Source organism: Protopterus annectens, chromosome 8.part0 (assembly GCF_019279795.1).
Source record: "Protopterus annectens isolate FY-2018-M chromosome 8.part0, PAN1.0, whole genome shotgun sequence".
NCBI classification, from domain to species: Eukaryota; Metazoa; Chordata; order Ceratodontiformes; family Protopteridae; genus Protopterus; species Protopterus annectens.
Genome location: NC_056741.1, coordinates 1,012,251,083 through 1,012,273,329, shown reverse-complemented (window position 1 = coordinate 1,012,273,329; position 22,247 = coordinate 1,012,251,083).

The window sequence follows — 22,247 nt, the reverse complement described above, 5'->3', positions numbered from 1 at the left end:
AGGAAGAATCCCCCTCCTCTGATCAGGGCTCCATTATATCAGAGCACTCTGAACAGGAATATTCTTACTCCCCTTTTGAAGACTCTGATGCAGAGGAGTCCATTCCCTCTGTACCCCCCCCCCCCCAGAGGATTACTCATTTGGGGAAACTTTGCATACCTTAAGGGAACACTTCCACTGGGAAGGCCAAGATTATTCAGATTCCAAGAAAAGGCTTAGGGAATTTCTCTTGCTACATCAGCACAGGCCTCTGGCTATACCTCCTGTCTTGGACATACTAGATGATGTGTACTCTGAGGCCTGCCTTAACCCGGATTCTCTACCTCCAGCCCCAGTCAAGCCTTACAGGTACTACAGGGTTCCTGAGTCGCACCAATTTCTATACAAAAGCCATGCTGCTGACCGAGAAACCATCTCACAGGGCCCCAAGGGGATTAAGGCCTCCACTGCTAAAAATCCATTACCTTCAGAGAGAGATTCCAGATCCTTAGGTGGGGAATAAAGGTATATTCCTCGGCCACCTTAACCATGAGGGCATTAAACTGTCAGTTCCATATGCTAAAGTACCAACAGTTTTTGTTATCACAATTGAGAAGTAAAATGTCACAACCTGAACAACCAGACTTGAAGGAGTTGCAGGATTTGATGCATAGTGCAGAGCAAGTGGGTAAACATACCTTACAATGTGGTTTTGATGCTCTAGAGGCCTGATGTAGAGCTGCTGTTACAGGATCAGTCATACGTAGACATGCCTGGCTCAAGGAACAAACCTTACCAGATCATGTCAAAGCTAAATCTACAAAAGCATGTATTATTTGGTGCTAATGCTGGGGAGGTATGAAGGAAAATGGAGGAAATGGCTAAATCAATGCAAACAGTGAAAGATTTTTACAGGTACAACCCCCACGTTTCAGTAGAAATTGGCCTTCTAAAAATTGGTCCTTTCCAGCCACGGGTAGAGGGCAATCCCAAGGATCGTTTAGAGGCAGACAATGGCAAGCTCCTACACAAAGAGGTGGTGAGGATAACTCGCAACCATTCAGAAAGCGAGCCCAATGACTTTCCCCTTTGCATGCCAAGCAAGACTCAAATGGCAGCACCCTTAGGCGGAAAACTGGCATTATTTTCAAAAAATTGGCATATTGTCACAAAAGACAAATGGATCCTGGACATTATAAACAGAGGCTACAGATTCCATTTTCACACCCTTCCAAAAATGAGAGGCATGCCAAACCTGCCACACAATCAAATGGCAGAGGCACAAAGACAAATTTCAGATCTCATAGACATGAAAGCTATTCAAGAGGTACCTATCTTGTGAACAAGGTCAAGGTTTTTATTCCAGACTATTCCTGATACCAAGGAAGGGAAAAGATTTGAGACCTATTTTGGACCTATCCATCCTATACACATTTCTACTCGTACCAAAATTCAAGATGCTCACTCTACAGCAGCTTCTTCCCATGCTGGGCAAGGAGTCTTGGCTGGTAACATTGGACCTCAAGGAGGTATACCTGCATGTCCCAATCAGACAAAATTGCAGAAGATACCTCAGATTTCTTGCAGGTTCAACCCATTATCAATTGTCTGCATTGCCCTTTGGCTTATCTACTGCACCCAGAGTATTCACGAAATGCCTGGCATCAGTAATTGCCTACTGCAGACTTCAAGGGATACAAATATACCCTTATTTGGACGACTGCCTGATCCAAGCGGACAGCAAGCACATTCTTCTGAAACATCTGGCTTATGTAATAATGTTGTTGAATTCTCTGGGATACACAGTCAACAAAAAGAAATCAAGGCTAATACCCTCTAGGAAAATAATTTTCCTGGGTGCCAACTTGGACACAAACACCCAGATGGCCTACCTCACGCCAGAGAAGCAGGGGCAACTAACTCAATACTTCAGAACACTAGCAAATTGCACCAGGCTGACTGCAAGGAAAATTCTGCAGGCTCTGGGATTCATGGCATCTTGCATCTTACTAATCCCATGTGCAAAGCTGCATATGAGGAAACTTCAGTGGTACCTGAAAAACCTATGGTCTCAACACAGCCACAGTTTGGAAACAATAATACCACTAATTTCATGTCTTCAAAAGGAATTTCTGTGGTGGGCTCAAGCATGCCAAACAAACACAGGTCTCCCATTCAGCAAGCCTCAAGCAAATCAAGTCATCACAAAAGACGCCTCGGACTACGCCTGGGGGGTGCACATGACAGATCGGTGCATTCAGGGCAAATGGTCCCAAAAAGAAAAGCACCTTCACATCAATCAAAAGGAAATGCTAGCAGTAATAAATGCTATTATAGCTTTCAACGACCTTCTGCAACCAGGTCAACTATTGATAAGAACGGACAACACCACAGTAATGTGGTACATAAACAAACAGGGAGGAACCCATTCATACCCCCTATGCAGACTGGCCATGTCACTTTGGAACATGGCCCTGGACTTACAAATCGAACTACAAGCACAGTACTTGCCTGGCAAGGAAAACACGCTGGCAGACAACCTAAGCAGAAATATGACCGATACACACGAATGGAAGTTGCATCCTCAAGTTTTTGCAGAGATAATTCAAGCATGGGGAAGGCCAGACATAGATCTCTTTGCCTCACACAAAAATCACCAATTGACAAAATTCTGCTCAAGAATTTTTCATCCAAAGGCCTGGAGAGTGGACGCTCTCTCTTTCAGATGGACATCAATGACCATTTATGCCTTCCCACCTCTTCCTCTGCTGCCTAAAGTTCTAGTAAAAACCAGAGCAGACAGACCAAAGATGATTCTCATTGCTCCAGACTGGCCAAGACAACATTGGTACCCACTCCTGAGGAGCCTGACGCATTCCCCACCATGGACCCTGCCTCTAATGCCTCTTCTTCTGACTCAGCACAGCTTCAAAACTCTTCACAGTCAGCTAAAAACACTCAATCTAGCCGCATGGGAAGATTCCTTAGCATCACAACAGACCCTACTCTCCAAGGAGGTGCAGGATGTCATTTTGGAGGCCAGAAGGCTGTCTACTAGAAAAGCTTACTCCGCAAAATGGAAACAGTTTTGTGTCTGGAATGAGAAAAAGGGCCAGGATCCTGGAAAACTGAATTTACCTCATATTACAGTATCTAGCTGAGCTGCTAAGCAGTGGACTTTCATTCTCCTCCATCAAAATCCATGCCTCAGCCATTTCTGCAGAATACAACACTGATCCACCCTTATTCTCTCACCCCCTCTTAAGACAGTTCCTCAGAGGGGCTAAGAATCTAAAACCCCCAAGGAAACAACCTATACCTGCTTGGGATCTCAATTTCATTCTAGAAAAACTGACCTTGGCTCCTTTTGAGCCAGCTGTCTCATCGGATTTGCAATATTTGTCCTGGAAAACAGCTTTCCTTCTGGCTATTACCTCAGCTCGTAGGGTATCGTAACTACAAGCTCTCATGGCTGTGCAGCCTTTTATCATCTTCCATCAGGACAGAGTTTCCTTACGAACCAACTCGTCCTTTATGCCGAAAGTGGTATCCAGGGTAGCTTTGAATTAGGCTATACACTTTACCTACCTTTTATCCTAATCCTCAAAACAAAGGGGAGAGATTACTACATTCCTTGGACATCCACAGACAACTGCGTTATTTGGACAGAACAAAGCCTTTCAGAAAATCAGAACAGCTCTTTGTGTCCTATGCTATAGGAGCTCAAGGAAAGCCAATTTCCAAACAGACAATCTCAAAATGGATAGCCCACTGCATACGCTTTTGCTATTCTTTTCATGGCAAAACTGTACCTACAGGCATCAGATCTCTCTCCACAAGAGCCACGGCTACCTCTGCAGCTTTTCTCAGATGAGTTCCTACCAAAGATATTTTGGAAGCAGCCACTTGGAGTTCTGTGCATGCCTTCTCCAAGCACTACCACCTTCCACTATACTCCAAATCTAGAGCGGGCTTTGCCACTGCAGTCTTGCAGGGCATTCTGGCTCCTCCTGGTTGCACCTAGTGCCTACCACTCCTTTCTTAGCTTTGGGATTCTACCCATCTGTTATGACTGCAACTGTATGCACGATGAACATAGTACAGTTTTGTACCTACCATAAATGTAGATGTTCGAGTGCTAATACAGCTGCAGTCCAGGTTTCCCCTCCCTCCTTCCCCTCTTGGGACAGGCCTATTGCCTAACATCTCCTCATGCAACCTGATTGGGGTATTCATTCTTGGGCAAGAAAAACTGAAGAAAATGGCATCTGCTGGTTCTTTTATACCCCTGTCGCACTGACGTCGGGGAAGAAGCGACGACACCCGACGCCGGACCTAGACTTTGGAATTCGGCCGACCGAGGACCCGCCTGACGGCAGGAGAACCCATCTGTTATGACTGCAGCTGTATTAGCACTCTAACATCTACATTTATGGTAGGTACAAAACTGTACTTTTTGTACCTACCATAAATGTAGATGTTCGAGTGTTCACCCTGCTGCAGTCCAGATTACCCTCCCTCCATCCCCTCTGATCTAACTGGCTAAATCTCTACAATACCTTCCTGATGTATTTGCTTACAGCTGGAGGGGTTTTGTGTTTGTGCTGAAATTTCTTAAATTGGTACTAATTACTGACCACCTTTTTGGGGGCACCTGACATCTGGGGCAAGAAAAACTGAAGAAAATGGCGTTGGATGCATTATTTATACCCCTGGCGCACTGACGTCAGGGAAGAAGCGGCAGTAACTGACGCTGGACCAAGACTTTGGAATTCCGACCGACTGCGGGACCGCCTGACTACAGGATATAACCCAAGTGTGATGACTGCAGCAGGGTGAACACTCTAACATCTACATTTATGGTAGGTACAATACTGTACTTTGCTTTGAGTTGCATTGCTAGGCATATTAGTTCTCTTCGGGGGGGGGGACGACTTCCACATTAGTTTTGTCATATTACTTTTAAATGAGAGCATGTGTATTTTTTTTTTTTTTTTTTTTTATAACTATTGTGGCCAAAACTTATCAAACTTTTTTTTTTGTGGAGAAACTATTTCAGTTTTTGTGGTTGGGGAAAGTGTTAGTGCTTCGTTGTGTGTGTGTGTGTTTGAGATTTATTTATTTATTTTGCAAATTTTCCCATTTTGCTGATTTCATGAAAAACGAGCACCATTTTCAGCTTGACCATGGAAAAGCTACCAGTCTGACAATGTTCCAGCTATAAAACGAAAGTTAACCAAGCCTCTTTTGCCACCACAGAAGGCTGGTAATTTGCCACAGGTGGATGACTCTGCCTGTGGCCAAAGCTTCTTCTTTAGATGACTCGTCTTTTTCCACAGATCCCTTTGGTGCTGTCCATGCAGTCACCATGGACTATGGGTTATCCACATCCTCTGCAGCTGTTGTGGTTCTCCTCGTTGTCCCCTGACACTGTCTACTGTTCCGTCTCCTCTGATCTATGCTACCAGGTCCTCTCCGGAGCCGGTATCTCCAAGACTGAGGTGCCCCTTCTTTCGTTAGACACCTAAAAAGTTATCTAGGCTACCCTCCATATCCTCTTCAGTTAGGGCTTCCTATAGTCTTTCCGAAGCAGAGGTAGGATGATGAGGAAATTCCTCAGCAAATCCAGATGGGGGTTTTGCCAGCTCCATCTCCAACCAGATCTGTGAGCCGCCAACCTTTTCTACCAGTAATCACTTCTCCAATTCAAACACCCATTTGAGAGACCTGTGATCCTAAAGTCTCGGGAGTCGAATTGTGTGATCCTGAGTTTACTCCAACCTAGATTCCAACCACTTCCCCTGATCCATTCGGCTCTGACATTGTTTGATCGCGATGGATCTTGGAGCCCAATCATCAGTGTTGGCTCTGAAGGGTTTGCTTTGACTCCAAAGTTTTCAGAGGCATCGCTACCTCTCGGGGCCTCTGAGCTTGATAGCTCAGTTCTGACTCCTCCCGCAGAGTGGGGGGTGTTGGAGGGACTCTGGAATTGTCTTCTCAGGGAGTTTCGGCTCTGGTGGGATTGTCCTTGGCTTCTCCAGGCCCCTCTCAGGTGGCAGAGAGGGTTTTCTCACAACCTATAGTGTTGAATCTCCCTTGGGATCTGTACTCTACACCTCTTTCGGATCCTGTCTGAGCCTTCACATTCTGCACCTTATGGAAAGCTAGCCCAGAAGAGCTTCCAAGCAGTTCCATTGAGGGAGCTCCCTGTCCCGGTGATGCCTCCCGGAACATCCAACTGAGGAGTTCCCGTGGAAGAGGACGTTCAAGAGGAGACATCTGCATTCCCCACAGAAATCCCTCAATGAAGACACTGACTTTGAGGGTGAAGGGGCCCCCTAGATCTGCACCTGAGGATGTCTGATTTGGTGACATCTTAGAGATCCTTCGCCAGAAAGCTGGTTGGTCTTCCCAAACCCTGGCCCAGGAGGAATCTTTTTTTTGAAGCCTTCAGGTCTGACATACACATCTTTGTTTATGCCCTGATAAAATAGAGTGCCTTGGCTGATGGACAATACTGGGTAAAAGGGATTTTTGTAGATGCCATGTCTGTTGCAGCAGCCATCAGAAAAGAGCTAGCTGAACAGAGCTTCACTGTCCATCCCCCTAACAGAGTCTAGGGCTTTGGGCAGGATTGGGAAGCAAGTTTATGCCTCCATGACATTTGCCCTGTGATTGCTAAACTACTTGCAACACTTCGTTACAGAAGAACTTTCACAAAAGAAATACTGCCAGCCCAGCTATCTGGAACTTTGTAAATATTTGGCATTTGTGAATATTGATACTGATTATAATCGCTACTTATTCAATGCCTTTAAATTATGGTTTCATGCCAGGAAAGAGCACTACAGATGCGATGTTTGCTCAGTGTTGATTGGGAAGTACAGAGAAGGTCAGAAGGAGTTGCATTGTGTCTTTGTGGACTTGGAGAAAGCATATGACAGGGTGCCTAGAGAGGAGTTGTGGTATTGTATGAGGAAGTTGGGAGTGGCAGAGATGTATGTAAGAGTGGTACAGGATATGTACAAGGGTAATGTGACAGCTGTGAGGTCTGCAGTGGGAATGACAGATGCGTTTAAGGTGGAGGTGGAATTACATCAAGGATCAGCTCTGAGCCCTTTATTATTTGCACTGGTGATGGACAGGTTGACTGACGAGATCAGACAGGAGTTCCCATGGACTATGATGTTTACAAATTGCATTGTGATATGTAGTGAGAGTAGGGAACAGGTTGAGGAGACCCTGGAGAGGTGGAGATATGCTCTAGAGAGGAGAGGGATGAAGGTCAGTCGGACTAAGATGTAATATATGTGCAAATGTAAGGGGAGAATAGAGGAATGGTGAGAATGCAGGGAGTAGTGTTGGCGAAGGTGGATGAGCTTAAGTGAACAGTTCTGAGTAATGGCGAGTGTTGAAGAGAGGTGAAGAGAGTACAGGCAGGGTGGAGTAGGTGGAGAAGAGTGTCAGGAGTGATTTGTGACAGATGAGTAAGAGTGAAAGGGAAGATGTTCTTCGTGTTTCACTGTTGCAGTCATTACATTTTGGTAATCCTGCTGGCAGGTTGCCCTCAGTTGGCCTGAATTCCAAAGTCCTGTGTCCTGCGTCGGCTGCTGTCACCCCTTCCCTGACGTCAGGTTGTCAGGGGTATAAAAGATGCGGCTGACGCCATTTTCTTTAGTCTTTCCTGCCGCGCAGTGCCCGAAGCAGAAGCAGTTAGCAAGTGCCGGTTGGCTGACGCCTGAGATTTTTGTGTTTGAGTTTCAGATCCGAAGTCCTCAATAAAGCTAAGTACCCCGTTGGGGAAACTTTTTTCTTGCTCCAGACCGATGTCAGAAAAAGTAAATAATTGTATTTCTTGTGGAAAGCAAATACCTCCTAAGGATTTTCATTCCTACTGTATTCTTTGCCTGGGCCCTGATCACAACGTTTCTGGTTGTCTGTTTTGTGCTAGATTTAACCAGCGCACTATTAAGCGTCTGTATGATTTTGCTTTAAACTATTTTGGACGCCAGTTTAATTATCCAGAAATGTCATTGGATAGCCATCAGACTACCAGAGTTCACAAAAAAACGCAAAGAAAAGGAGAGAGATAGACAACCGAGGTCCAAAACCGATGTTGCCAGTTCTCGGTGAGGTGCTTTCGCAGCCCCTGATGCCCTCTACTTTAGAGTCGCAGGCCGCTACAGACTCCCACGTGTAGTCGGTCATGCCACTGGAAACTCAAGGTATTGGAGCCTCGGATACTATTCCTTCAGATGGGTCGGGAGCCGCTGAGCAGGCACCAGCTTTTGAGGGTGTATTCAGACCTAAACATCTTTACATTAAACCGACGTCAGCTTCAAAGGCAAAGACTAAAGCACCTTCTAAAGCAAAGAAACAAACTCAAGAGCCACGTGGTCAGGCCTCTATGCCCAAAAATCAGATGCTCAAAATGGCCTAAGACTTGATTACCTTGATCAGGGGTTCCCAACCCCCTCCTGATAAGAGGCCTAGGCAAGACACTGACTATGAATCTTCAAATCAAGTTTCCATTTCTTCTGATTCCTCTTCTGATCAGGAATATTCTCTTCCCCATGAGGATTTTGATGCTGAAGAAATCTATACCTTCACCTTCTCAAGAGGACTATTCTTTTGGGGAAACCTTGCATACCATGAGGGAGCATTTCCACTGGGAGAGCCAAGATTTTTCAGATTCTAAAAAGAGGCTCAGGGATTTCCTTTTACTACCTTAACACAGGCCACTAGCCATTCCACCTGTGTTAGACATTGTAGATGTGTTTTCGGAGTCTAGTCTTACCCCTGACTCCTTACCTCCAGCTCCTGTTAAGCCTGACCGATATTACAGGGTTCCTGACTCTCATAAATTCCTTTTTAAGAACCCTGCTGCAGACCCAGAAACTATTTCACAGGGTCCCAAGGGTGTTAAGGCATCCGCTGCAAAAAACCCTACCCCCTCTGACAGAGATTCTAGGGCACTGGATAGATGGGGAAAAAAGGTATACACATCTGCTGCCTTGGCTATAAGGGCCTTAAACTGTCAGTTTCATATGCTCAAATGTCAGCAACCTGTCATAGCATTGCTTAAACAGAAAATGTTGTTAAACTCTGAATGTGCAGAAAACAAGGAAATGCAGGATGTTAAGTTGTCAATCTCGCCTTCATTCTTGCTGGATGGGTTCGGAGCCGATCCTCGGCTCTGACTCGGCACTTGCTTTAGCTCGAGAACTCCTTTTACCAGCTCGAGGCAACCCTATATCCCATGATGCATGGCGGAACTACCTCAGATCTCGTTTGCCGCTTAGCGAAAGAGGTCTCCTTTGCCAGCTGAGGTAAGTTTTTCTTTGTGAAATAAGAAAAAAGAGTAGTTAGGGGTTTATTTTTCCCTTTTAGTGTCAGTTTAGTCTGTAGTTAGTTACAGCCCACCCTATTCCCTTGTTTTTAAACTTTTTATAATATTTAGTTTAAAGTTTCTTAGTCAGGCCTAGTTTCCCATTGGTTATTCCCTTCCTGTGTGTTTGTGTAAGGGATTAGTTTGTGTGTTTGTTGGGATTGTTTGTGTTTCCATCCTCCTAGGATGTCAAAGGAAGGCAAGGTCTCAGGCTTCAAGAAGTGTGACCAGTGCTGTCAGAAAATGTCTGACAGACGGTCACACTTCTTGTGTTTATTGCCTGGGGCCTTTGCACCTGCAGGACTCCTGTGCTTTATGTCATGCTTTTAGCCAGAGTCTCCTGCAGGAAAGGAGGAATAAACTCATCCTCTGAGGCTTACTTAAGCCAGAAGGTTCTCCTCCTAAATTAGGGTCAGGAAAACCTCCTAAACCACCGAAGGCTCAGGCTACAGTGTCCAAGCCTCCTCCGGTGGCTCCGGCTCCGTCGGAGCCGACATCGCTCGGCTGGAGCCGACATCTTCTTTTCAAGTAGTGGGTTGGGCGGCCGGCCCGATACCCTGACTACTGTGGCCTTGTCGGCTCCGGCTGGAGCCGACACTTTATCAGTATCGGAGCCAGATATCCTCGGCTCCATCTGGGGTTCAAGGGACTTTGGCTCCGATGGCTTCACCGTAAGAGATCCTGGTCCCCTTCTATACTGAGTATCCACTGCTCCGGGTCTCCTCTTTGTCGGAGCGGAGCCATCGAGCTGATCTTCGAGGTCTTCCAGGCTGTCTGACCACGATTTAGAGAGGGTGGTAAGCAGGCTGTTGAAGTCTCAGGCACTGGCCCAAATGCTCCATAGCCCGTCTCAACAGACTTCGGCTATAGCCCCAATCCTTGAACTTCCTCCTCTGACTCCACACCGCAGTTGGGCGGAGCTTCGGGACAGCGACTGTTTGATGCGGAGCCGATACATCCTTCGGCTCATCCTCGGCTCGATCTCCTCCTTGAGACCTTCCTTGGAGGATCCGGTCGTCGGGTTTCCACTGTCTGCTCGAGGGCTAGTGGCATCGGACCCTTGTCCGACCCGCTCTCTCTCGGGCTTGGCTTTGTAAGCTCGGCCCATCGGCCTCGGAGCCTTCTCTCTTTGGAGCCGGCCATTCCTGTTTCTTCGAGCGGTGTGTTCCGCCTCCCGGGAGAGGAGCCTTTGAGGTGATGAGGAGTGTCCTGGCCTCTGTGCCTGGTCAACGGTCCATCCCTCTAGCTCCTCCCTCTTCAGTGCCTGCAGATGCCTCTTGCCAACCTCTTGCTCACAGGCCCAGAGATCCATCGCCCCAGGTTTCCCCACTGGGAATTTCCTCCTCTTCCGAGGTTTCTCCTGATCCTGCAGGGGAACCCCCTTGGAAGAGGACGTGCAAGAGGAAACACACAGACTCCCCTGAGTCTACTACATCTGATACCGACTTAGATGAGTCTGAGGGTTCCCCACGGTCCCCCTCTGAGGATGTCTCTTTTTCAGACATCCTTGAGCTCCTCAAACAGAGGGGGAATTGACCCTCCATTGACCCCTCCGAGGATGAGTCGGTATACCTGGAGGCTTTTGGATCCCGACCCTCCACCTCCTGGGTGTCTCCGCCTTTCGATCCACTGATGCAGGTAGTGGCTCGAAGGCGTGGCTCCAGATTCTGTGGAACCTGTCCCCAGGAGACCATCCAAATTCATCACGGCCCCTTCGGACAAACAGTTCCTTTCCAAGGGTGTCTCTGTGGATGCTATGGTGGTGGCGGCCACTAAGAAGGAACTGGCGGATCCTTCAGTACCTGTCCATCCTCCTAACAAGGATTCTAGGACCATGGACAGGTATGGAAAGCGGATGTTTTCTTCAGCGACCTTTGCTATGCGTTCACTGAATTATCTTTGTCACTTCACCAGGCTTCAACGAGATGTTCTCAAGGAACTGGGTGAAGTAGTCCAGGATCCTTCTGCTGCTGGGGCTCAGGAAAAGATTGCCTCGCAGCTTGCAATCCTGAATTCTATATCTAACTCCTCCATGCGGCTCATATCCTATGCGGCCGATGGAGCGAGCAGGGCCGCAGGCACAGGAGTTGCTCTTAGACGCCAAGCCTGGATGCGGCTTTGTAATTTTGCGGACCCCTTTAAGCGTCCTTCACTAATACCCCTTTGATGGTTCGGCTTTGTTCGGACCTCAGGTGAAGGATACCTTGACCAGGTGTGAGCAGGACGGTAAAACTCTTTCTGCCGTTGGAGTCCAGTTTTCCACTCCTTCTAGACCATACCCCAAGGGTCAGAAGGGGGGGAAGATGTGGTTCCGTAAAGCCCAAGGAGCTACACCGGACACACGTGGTCAGTTTACCCCAGAGGCAGAGGGGTAACAATAATAGACGCCCTAGAGGCAGGGGGGGTCCTCAGAACCAGGGCAACAGGGAGTCTCTTCCTGAGAAGCCCTTTCAGCATCCCTGAGGTGTTGCCCGACTGTCCACCCTTGGAGGCAGTCGGGGGAAGGATTTTGCTGTACCCAGTAGCCTGGCAATCCCTATCTCAAGAGATGTGGGTACAGTCGATTATATCCGAGGGTTACAAAATCCCTTCAAAGGTTTCCGTACCTCTACAATCCCTTCCAGACATCTCACCCGGTCAAAGGATTTGGCAGAACAGGAGGTTTCAAAGCTCCTAGAAAAAGAGCCGTCCAGACTGTGCCAGCAGACCAGGTAGGATCCGGCCTACTCCAGATCCTTTTGGTCCCCAAAGGATGGGAGATTGGAGACCAATATTAGACCTGAGCAATCTGAACAGATTTGTCAAGAAGGCAAGATTCGGATGGTCACGCTTCAGTCCATTCTGCCCTTTCTGGGCAAGGACATCTGGATGTGCTCTATAGACCTTCAGGATGCGTACTATCACATAAAGATTCACAGACGCTCCAGAAGGTTTCTCCGCTGCTAGGGACCAGTCATTACCAATTCAGAGCCCTGCCCTTTGGCCTCACTTCAGCCCCAGAGTGTTTACCAAATGCATGGCAGTGGTCACAGCTCATCTGAGACGCCGAGGATTCCAGGTGTTTCCCTCTTTGGACGACTGGCTCCTCTCCGCCACCACCAAGTGTCAGCTTCTTCAGTCCAGAGACTACACTCTACAGCTTTGCAGGAGTTTGGGAATTTCAGTAAACTTGAAAAATCTTCTCTGCTGCCTTGCCAATCTATCACCTTTATAGGCAGAATTAAACCCGTCAAAATGTTAGCCAGACTAACAGATCAAAGAATTCTGGACATCCAAAATTTGTTCGCTTCTTTGCAAAGCAACAAGATCAAAGCCAGATTTATACTGAAGGTTCTAGGTCTTATGGCTGCGGCCATTGTTCTTCTACCTCTGGCTCGCTTCCACATGCGTCTTCTGCAGTGGATGCTATTCACGCAGTGGTCGTACCACAGTCTCCCGATGAGGCACGAAATCTTGGTAACAAAGTCGTGCCGAGCTCATCTGAACTGGTGGATATCTTCCCCTCTTCTTCATCAGGGCCAACCCTTTATTCCCCCTCCTCCAGTTGCCACAGTCACTACGGATGCCTCTCTGATCAGGTGGGGGGGCATTATCAGGGCAGGATGGTCCACGGGACGTGGCAACCCACAGAATACCATCTGCACATAAATGTCCTGGAGTTGAGAGCAGTGCTTTTAACGTTGTAAGCCCTCAACGACTTTCTTCCCACGGGGACTATTGCAGTACAGACGGACAACATGTCCGTAGTCTGGTACATCAACAAGCAGGGCGGGACCAGGTCCTATCCGTTATGTCGAGAAGCTCTCAGACTTTGGCAGTGGGTGATCTCTTCTCAGCGGTTTCTGATAGCAACGCACATCCCCGGCAGGTCCAACCTATTAGCGGACAGGCTGAGCAGATCCATTCTGATGCCTCACGAGTGGTCTCTCAATCAATCTGTAGTGGATCAGATTTTTCTGAAGTGGGGCACTCCTTGTTGCGATCTTTTGCTACTCCTCAAAACAACAAGTGCCCGATTTCTTCACTGTCTTCCCCTTCCAGGCCAACCTCTGAGAGACTCTCTAACCCAGGATTGGCCCGGGACTTCTGCAGCTTTTCCTCCTTTTCCCTTGATTCCACAAGTCATTCAGAAAGCCACCGTTTGAGAGCCAAGTTGATCCTCATTGCCCCATATTGGCCTCGACAAATTTGGTTTCCGTCCCTGCATCGTCACCTTCTGGTGCAGCCCTGGCATCTGGACGCAGTTCGGATCTCTTGATCCATCAATCGGGTCAGCAGCACCGGGCCATTCATTCTCTCAACCTCACTGCTTGGTTGCTCCACTTCCTACCCTAGCCAGGCTACCGATGATTTCGGACTCAGAGACATTTTAGTCTCTTCCTTGAAGTCGTCCACTAGGACTGTTTATGCTAGCAAGTGGCGGCTTTTTTTTGGGCGAATTCCAGAAACATTGACCCTTTACTGCGCCTGTACGTTGGTTTTAGATTTCCTGGCGGAGGTTTTTCATTCAGGATCCTCGTCATCTACAGTCAAAGTACAACTGGCTGCTATTTCTAAGTATCATGTTGGCCTGCATGACAATAACATTATGTCTCATAGGTTATGCAAGGCCTTTCTAAGAGGAGTTTTCCTCCTAAAACCACCTATAAAGCATCCTCCTCCAATGGGATCTAAACTTAATGTTGGCATCCTTGATACTTCCTCCTTCGAACCATCTGCTTCATGTTCTTTGAAGTTATTGACCTGGAAAACTATATTTTTACTGGCTGTCACTTCTGCAAGAAGGGTTTCCGAAATTCAAGCTCTCTGCATTCGTTCCTTATTTGGTTTTCATAAGGACAGGGTATCATTAAGAACTAACCCTTCCTTTCTCCCCAAAGTCGTATCTCAAACCAACATTAACCAATCTATAGACCTACCAGTCTTTTTTCCAAACTATTCCGACAGAGCTGAACAGAAACTGCATTTTTTGGATGTCCATCGTCAGCTCAGGTACTATTTGCATAGAACTAAACAATTCAGAAAATCGGACCAATTATTTGTCTCCTATGCAGAAAACAGAATAGGTCTTCCAGTATCTAAAGTGACCTTATCCAGATGGTTGACTTCCACTATTTCCTATGTGTACTCTCTCAGGGGCAAATGGCTATCTTCTAAGCCTAAAGCACACTCTACCAGGAGTCTATCCACTTCTGCAACTTTTCAGGATAGACTACCCATTGATACCATTTGTGCAGCAGCTACTTGGGCTACGCCCCATACCTTTGTCTCTCATTACAAGTTGGACTTGGCCTCCAGAGATAGGGCCAGTTTTGGTTCCACAGTTCTCAAGAGTCTGTTCCATTGAGCCACCCGGGATACAGGTGCTAGGGACGCGGTCCCATCCAGCAAGAATGAAGATGAGATTGACAACTTAACATTTAGAAGTTATGTACCTACCATAACGTTCCATGTTAGTTGTCTTCTCGCCTTCTTTCTTGCGTCCCTCCCTCCTTCCCCCTGGCCTGGACAGATCTTGGAGAGTTCCTATTAGATTGTTTCCTCTGGTACGTTGTTAGGAGGATTTCTTTTAGGAACCATTGTTCCTAATTCTGTTAGGATAGTCTTTAGTAAGGTTAGTTAGCTGCCAAACGAGATCTGAGGTAGTTCCGCCTTGCATCATGGGATATAGGGTTGCCTCGAGCTGGTAAAAGGAGTTCTCGAGCTAAAGCAAGTGCCGAGTCAGAGCCGAGGATAGTCTCTGAACCCATCCAGCAAGAAAGAAGGCGAGAGAAGACAACTAACATGGAACGTTATGGTAGGTACATAACTTCTAAATTTATTGCATGCAGCTGAACAAGTTGGAAAGCATACTTTGCAATGTGGTTTTGATTCTTTGGTGGCCTCCTGCAGGGCCGCAGTTACGGGTTCTGTAATTAGGAGGCATGCTTGGTTAAAGGAACAAAATCTGCCTGACCATGTCAAAGTTAAATTATTAGATGCACCTTTACAGCATGGTACTTCATTTGGTGTTAAGGCAGAAGAGGTGTTGAAGAAAATGGAGAACAAAGCTAAATCTATGCAAACTGACTAAGATTTTTTACAAGTACAACCACCTAGGTTTAGTAGACACTGGCCAACAAAGAATTGGTCCTTTCGTGTGTCAGGCAGGCCTCAAACGGGCAGACCCAGACTCCCTAGAGGCAGATCCCAGGTGCAAGGTTCATACAGGTCAAAGCAATGGGGTGCCTCTACCTCCATAGTTGGAGAAGACTAATCTCAGCCATACAGGAAACAGTCCCAATGACTTCCCCCTGCCTGCTCCAAGCACTTATCTTCTGGCAGCACCCTTAGGGGGAAAATTAGCACTTTTTTCTCAAAATTGGCACATCATAACCCAAGACAAGTAGGTTCTAGATATCGTGTCACAAGGCTACAAGTTCCATTTACATATCCTGCCAAAGGCAAACGGCTGGCCAGATCTGCCAAAAAATCAGTGGGCAGAGGCACAAAAACAAGTCTCATCCCTCATGGACATGGGGACATTCAACAAGTACCAGAGCAAGAACAGGGACAAGGATTTTACTCAAGACTGATGTCCTTCATGGATGCATCTGCAGTCATAACAAGTGGGTTGTCCTGTCGTCAGGCAGCCCTTCAGTCGGCCGGATTCCAAAGTCCGGGTCCGGCTTCGGCTGATGTCGCACTCCACCCGACGTCATCTCTGTTGGTCTTCGGGTATAAAGGCATCAGCCGACGCCATTTTCCTCAGTCTTTCTTGCCGCGTGGCGCCCGAAGCAGAAGCTGTTCGCAAGTGCCGGTCGGTCGGATCCAGAGATTACTTCTACCGAATACTACTTCGAAGACTTCAAAAGCTAAGTACCCCGTTGGGGACTCTTTCTTGCCTCAGCCGATGTCAGAAAAAGTTAACAATTGTTTAAACTGTGGGAAACAAATACCTCATAAAGATTTCCACTCTTACTGTCTGCCTTGTTTAGGCCCAGCCCACGTAGCAGCCTGTTCGCCTGTGCTTCTTTCAACCGACGAACGCTTAGGCGCGTCGGTCGGAGTTTGCAGAACAGTTTTTCGGTTCTGATTTTGCGTACATTATGCCGGATCCTCCGACTACCCAATCTAGCAAAAAGCAAAGATAAAGACCGACACTCGCGGTCCGCGGTTTCGGCGAAACCATGGTCAAGCAAACGCGAGTGTCTCGGTTTCAGCCGAAACCGAGAAAACTGAACAAAGTACAGCTGAACCTATTCCTACAACTGAGGCCCCTGCTACAACTCTTGCAACGACCTCAGAAATTTTACCCACTACGGTGGTTGACTTATCAGACACCATCCCTTGGATGTTTCTACCCCAGCACGTGGTGCTGCTAGGCCTCCAGCAGCCATGTCCATTAAGGCCTTCGCCAGGGCTAAAGCAGCCAAGACTACTAAAACAGTGCCTGTTAAACCACCCACATCCAGGCCCTCTTCTAGTTCTCAAATGCTTACTTTGGCAGAAGATTTAATTTCTTTAATTAGAGGATCTCAATCTCACCCAGACAGGGCCTCTCAGCCCCAGAGAAGAGACCTAGGGCAGAGCCCCGAGCCAGTGTCCTCTGATGATTCTGCTGATGAATCAGACATAACTGACCAGCCAGAGGCTCCCTTCTCCAATTTTGAAGATTCTGATGCTGAAGAATCCATCCCAGCTGCTTCCCCACCAGAAGAATTCTCCTTTGGGGAAACCTTGCATGCCATGCGAGAACAGTTCCAATGGCAGCAACAGGATTTTTCAGACTCCAGAAAAGACTTAGGACTTTTCTGCACCTCCCACAGCACAGGCCCTTAGCTATATCCCCTGTTCTCTCTGTGGTGGATGATGCTTTCAATGATGTTTGCTCCGCTCCAGATTCTTTACCCCCAGCCCCTGCCAAACCGGACAGATTTTACAGGGTGCCAGATACTCATCACCACCTTTACAAGGCTCCACTTGCAGACCCAGAAACTATATCCCAGGGCCCCAAGGCAGTAGCCGCGACCATAGCTAAAAACCCTGTTCCTTCTGAAAGGGAAGCAAGGTCATTAGACAGATGGGGTAAAAAGGTCTACACTTCAGCTACTCTCTCAGCTAGAGCTTTAAACTGTCAGTTTCACATGATACAATACCAAGAGTTTATGCTGGATCAGTTAACTAAAAACTAACCACTGATGAATCTCTTGATAAGAAATATGTATTAGAGATGGTAAATAACATACAACAGGTTAGCAACCATTCCTTAAAATGTGGCTATGATGCACTGGAGGCTTCATTTAGATCAGCCATGACAGGCACAGTGATAAGAAGGCATGCATGGCTAAAGGAACAAGCTTTACCGGATCATGTTAAAGCTAAGTTGCTAGATGCTCCTATGGACAAGACAAGTTTGTTTGGTACATCTGCCCAGCAGGTTATGAAGAAAATGGAAGAAAAGGCAAAATCAGTTCAAACTGTTAAAGATTTCTTGCAGGTTCAACCCCAAGGTTTAGCAGGAACTGGCCTGCCAAAAATTGGTCCTTTCCTGACTCCACAAAATTTCAAAGGGGCAGGAATAGACGTTCCAGAGACAGAAACCAATCCAGAGGAGGTGCCTACAGAGGAAGACAGTGGCAAGGTAACAACAGAGGCACAGACACAGCCACTGCCACTACATCAACACAACCACAGTGACTTAACCTAAATCCGCCTACCAGGGAACAAATAGCAGCTCCTCTAGGCGGAAAGTTAACCTTATTTTCAAAGAACTGGCACTACATAACAAAGGACAAGTGGATTTTACAAACCATAGATCAAGGTTACGGTTTCACTTCCACACTTTTCCAGTCAAAGAGGAATGCCAAATCTACCTCCAAATCAAAAACAGAGGCTCTCGCCAGATAATGGAGTTAGCAAACATGAGAGCTGTGGAAAGAGTGCCAACAGCAGAGCAAGGAAAGGGGTTCTACTCCAGACTATTCCTAGTTCCAAGAAAGGAAAAAGTTGGAGACCAATTCTCGACCTGTCCACCTTAAATACATACATCATTGTCCCAAAATTCAAAATGCTGACCTTACAGCAACTTCTTCCCATGCTGGGCAAGGAGTCTTGGCTGGTAACTCTAGATCTCAAGGAGGCATACCTGCACGTCCCCATTCGACCAATCTGCAGAAGATACCTCAGATTTCTTGCAGGATCAGAGCACTATCAATTCTCAGCATTGCCTTTTGGCTTATCTACTGCCCAGAGTATTCACAAAATGCCTGGCATCAGTAATCGCCCATTGCAGACTTCAGGGAATTCAAATTTACCCATACCTGGACGACTGCCTGCTACAAGGGGACAACAAAAGCAAGCTGACAACAGATTTACAAAGGGTCATTTACTTGCTACAAGCACTGGGATACACAGTCAATTTACAAAAGTCAAGGCTGATACCATCCCAAACAAGGACATTCTTGGGCGCCGGATTGGACACAGTAAAACAAATGGCATTCCTGCCTACAGAAAAACAAAAGAACTCCATCTATACTTCTTGGCACTAACAAAACTGAACAAGTTAACAGCAAGAAAAGTACTGCAGGCCTTGGGCTTCATGGCATCATGCATAATCTTGGTTCCATTTGCCAGACTACATATGAGAAAACTGCAGTGGTACCTAAAGAATTTGTGGTCCCAACACAGACACAGTCTAGAAACAGAAATCCCACTAATTCCATGCTTAAAACAGGAGTTCCTATGGTGGGCTCAGGCATGCCAGTCAAACCCAGGCCTACCCTTTCGCAGATGTCAAGCAAGCCAGACCATCACAACAGACGCTTCAGACCTAGGATGGGGGGCCCACATGCTGGACAAATGCGTGCAAGGATTGTGGACACAGGATCAACTTCAACTGCACATCAACCTAAAGGAAATGCTGGCAGTAAAACTGGCAATCCAAAAGTTCAAACCATTTCTCAAAGAGGGCCAGTTGATGATAAGGACAGACAACACCACAGTCATGTGGTACATCAACAAACAGGGAGGCACTCATTCATACCCCTATGCAGAATGACCTTGGAGCTGTGGACCCTGGCACTCAGCTACAACATCCAGTTACAGGCAATATTTGTACCAGGGAAAGACAATACCCTAGCAGACATATTAAGCAGAACCACTTCGATGCCCACGAATGGAAGCTTCACCCGGACATCTTCAAGACCATCTCAAAGAAATGGGGAATGCCACAGATAGACCTATTCGCATCACCTCTCAATCACCAGCTCAAAAATTCTGCACAAGGACATTCCACCCATTAGCATGGAAAGTGGATTCACTCTCTTTCAACTGGAAAGGCTTAACAGCATATGCATTCCCGCCTCTTCCTTTGATACACAAGGTACTACTGAAAATCAAGGAAGAACGTCCAAGGATAATCCTGATAGCTCCAAACTGGCCAAGACAACACTGGTACCCACTACTGAGGAGCTTGTCTCGGAACAATATGTGGACAATTCCCCTGATGCCTTTGATGTTAACGCAGAACAACTACAGCATCATACATCCAAACCTAAAAACCTTGCAACTGACTGCATGGAACATCACATAACAGCAGCTATTCCAGAACTTTCCCAAAGAGTTAAAGACATTATTCTTGAAGCACGCAGACCTTCAACAAGAAGGAACTATGCTGGAAAATGGAAAAGGTTTGTCATCTGGAGTGCGGAAAGAGGAAAAGATGTGTCAAACATAGATATGCCTAACATTCTGGAGTATCTGGCGAACTTCTTCATTCAGGCCTGTCCTACTCCTCCATCAAGATACATGCATCAGCTATTTCAGCAGAATACAGCTTTGATACACCTGTTTTTTCGCACCCTTTGCTCAGGCAATTCCTCAGAGGAATCAAGAATGTAAAACCTCCAAGGAAACCACCATTACCAGCTTGGGATTTAAACTTTGTGCTAGAAAAGTTGACACTAGCACCCTTTGAACCAGCAGCAACAGCAGACCTACAACACCTGTCATGGAAAACTGCTTTCCTACTGGCAATTACTTCAGCAAGGAGGGTTTCAGAACTACAGGCCTTAATGGCAGTGCAACCCTTCCTAATCTTCCACCAAGATAGAGTGTCCATGAGGACTAATCCTACATTTATGCCTAAGGTGGTATCCAGAGTGTGTCTAAACCAGGCAATCCACCTACCTACCTTCTTTCCCAACCCACAAAACAGAGGGGAAAGAATACTGCATACCTTGGACGTACATAGACAGCTACGCTACTACTTGGACAGAACAAAAAATAGCAGAAAGACTGACCAACTTTTTGTAGCCTATGCAACAGGAAGGGAAGGAAAAGCTATTTCCAAACAGACAATCTCCAAATGGATAGGAAATTGCATACAATTCTGTTACTCCTTCCATGGAAAACCAATTCCACAGAACATAAGACCTCATTCTACAAGGGCAACAGCCACTACCACAGCCTTCTTACGAGGAGTGGCAACCAAAGACATTATTGAGGCGGCTACTTGGACCTCCGTGCATACATTTGCCAAGCATTATAATTTGCCTCTATATTCCAGATCCCGAGCAGGGTTTGCCACTGCTGTACTGCAAGGGATCCTAAACACACCATAATCTACTTTTATCCTCCTCCCTAGTTGGCTATGGTATTCTACCCACTTGTTATGACTGCAGATGCATCCATGAAGGACATAGTACAGTTTTGTACCTACCATAAATGTAGATGTCCGAACTGGATAGCATCTGCAGTCAGGATTACCCTCCCCCCATCCCTCTGTGGTACTCCTAGGTTGTTTACCCTTCTAATAGCTAGCTGTTGGGGAGTCTTTTATGGTGTATTTGTTTGTGTATATGTACATACTTGCTTATTGTTGTGTTTACCTCTATCTATTTGGAAACATTGGCATCTATCCAAATTTTAGCCTGCAAGAGGGCTACTGGCATCTGGGGCAAGAAACACTGAGGAAAATGGCGTCGGCTGATGCCTTTATACCCGAAGACCAACAGAGATGACGTCGGGTGGAGTGCGACATCAGCCGAAGCCGGACCCGGACTTTGGAATCCGGCCGACTGAAGGGCTGCCTGACGACAGGACAACCCACTTGTTATGACTGCAGATGCTATCCAGTTCGGACATCTACATTTATGGTAGGTACAAAACTGTACTTTCTTGGTACCCAGAAAAAGTACAAGGCCTGAACACATTCCTGGATGTACCAAAATTCAAGATGTTTACTTTGCATCAGCTTCTGCCCATGCTGGGCAAGAACGCTTGGCTTGTGACTTTAGACCTAAGAGGCATACCTGCATGTCCCAATCAGACAAATATGCAGAAGATACCTCAGATTCAAGGCTGGCTCAATGCATTATCAATTCTCTGCACTGTCATTTGGCTTATCTACTGCGCCCAGGGTCTTTACAAAGTGCCTGGCCCCAGTAATTGCATTTTGCAGACAGAGGAATACAAATATATCTTTACTTGGACGACTGTCTAATTCAAGAAGAGAACAAGGACATTCTTCTACCGCATCTGGATTTTGTGAAAAAGACTTCTAACATGTCTAGGGTACACAGTCAACGAAAAGAAATCAAAATTAGTACCCTCTCAAGAGATAATATTCCTGGGTGCAAGCTTAAATACAACTGCCCAGATGGCTTATCACATGCCAGACAAACAAAGGCAGCTGACCTACCTGTTTCAGAATGATTGCAACAAAAGCCCAGTTATCTGCAAGAAAAATTCTGCAGGCTTTGGGCTTCATGGCATTCTTCATCCTACTAATTCCATATACAAGACTGCATATGAGGAAACTACAATGGTACCTAAAAAGTGTTTGGACTCAACATTGCCACAACCTGGAAACTATGATTACTCTCATTCTCTGCCTGCA